Here is a 1977-nt window from a genome sequence, read left to right as displayed (position 1 = left end):
GGCAGCGGGGGGCAGCGGGCTCCTGGGACTTGGGGTGCCGACAAAGCTGTGCGGTCACTATCGTGTGAAACCCTTGACATAAACGGGAACAGTTACTAGGCACTATATATACATTTCTGAGCCACGTTGTGTTTCACATACGTTTCAGAGGCTCCTGAATTAACCATGTTCCAGCAAGGCGAGGACTTTTTTTCTTGTTCACAGGCAGGGCCGTCTCTTGATTGACGTTAAAGTGCATTTGCAGCCTTGCCTGCCTCCACCTCTGTGGATGTACAAGCTGTTAAGATGTGCTGCTGAGCAAAGCTCTCCTTAATTGCTTCTAAATAGCAGTGGAACATAACTGGAGCTTTCATACCACTTCTGTTGCTTTGGCCAGATTGTTGAAAACCTTTTGTTCTCTTTGTCCAATTTGTTCTTTCCTCCATTTGTTAGAAAGGATCTTACTTTTGAACCCTCTTGCAGACAAGGGAAAAGGGGAGATGAAACTGGAAAGGTAAGTATTTTTGTAGCACTTTGAAGGCTATTGTTGCTAGGAAAATCTACTACATTGGCACTGAAATAATAGCAGAGATGGGAGTAAGTCACATGATTTGTGTCTCTTGCATAGTCTGGGAGACTGTGCAGCCTTGTTTAGGGTTCTGAAATAACTTAAGACATTCAGCTTTTTCTTATTGACTTTTGGGACCCTTGATTACACTTAGCCTTCATCATTAGGAAATGTAATGGACTTTATTTAGAGCAGCTGGGCTTTTATTCCTCCCTCCCCCCCCCCTTTGGCTACACCTTCCTTAGGCCTCCATGAGGACTTTCTCTTTGTGTCTATGCAATTTTAGAAAATTAATTAGTAAATCATTCATTATTAGCTTGTTTTCATCCCTGTTGATTCCAACCAAAGGCTATAGTAAAAGATACTCAGCTTGTACGATGAAGTCCTCAGAAGTTAGAAAAGAATGGTGCCTGTGCAACCTTAGATACACTTCCTGTGCATATATGTAATGATACCGTTTTTAATTATATACTCGTGCAGTTTTTTCCACCAGATTCTGTCTACATACATAACAAGATGGATGGTACTCCCTTGGTGAGCATTATTTGATATTTTATTTTCATTCTGTTGTAATAAAACAGAACCTTGATACAGTCCCCTGTGCCCTTGAAAGGATGGGTACAAGAAAGATTTTCTTGCAGGAACGTTTGCCAGAATATGTTCCTAACATGGGTGAAAAAAAAAATCTTTTGTGTAGCTTTATTTGTTCCAGCAGGTTAAGAGGAAATTAGAATATGTTAACATAATTTGTGTTTCAGAAAGCAATTAAATCCTGCCTATTTTAATGTGAAATTTAGAGAGACAAGACTACAAACATACGCCTGTGTTTTTTTGTGATTCTTGCAATGTTTTGGCTTTTTTGGTGACTTTTCCTGAGTTTTTCTGCATAACGGTATAAATACACCAAGCTGATGACAAGATTAGCTATGTACTAAAAGCATAAGGAGAAAGAAGGAGCACTGATACATGTGTAACTGTGTCTTATATCTGAAACATGGTCACCATTTTCTTCTTTATTAAAATTTGTCTTATCCTTTAATTTTCTTATGTAACACTGGAGTTATAAAGCAGTAATTTGCTGCTTTATTTCTATCAGCATTTCTCCACTTCTAAAATAGTGCTGTTTTCCTGGGTGTAGCCTGTCTTAAAAATCATCTTGTTACAGCTTGGTAGTGGCTTGATAAGCCAGCTGCAAACAATGTCACCATTACTGATTTCATTTGCTGCTCATTTCACATCCAGGTTGGAATACTGCAGCTTTAGTACTTGCCTGGTTTAATGCAGGCTTTTATACCTGCACAGCTGCACATGGTGTTCTTTTCAGCAGCATTCAGGATCACTGTGGGGAAGCTGAATAATGGTATTATGGTATTTGTGGATTTTTTTTTTCCTAGAAATCTGTAAGCAATGGCTTAGTGCTAAGAGAGGGA

The sequence above is a fragment of the Chaetura pelagica genome, unplaced genomic scaffold, assembly GCF_000747805.2.
Source record: "Chaetura pelagica isolate M959 unplaced genomic scaffold, ChaPel_1.0 scaffold76, whole genome shotgun sequence".
NCBI classification, from domain to species: domain Eukaryota; kingdom Metazoa; phylum Chordata; class Aves; order Apodiformes; family Apodidae; genus Chaetura; species Chaetura pelagica.
The sequence above is the reverse complement of the archived record's forward strand: the minus strand, read 5'-3'. Positions refer to the sequence as shown.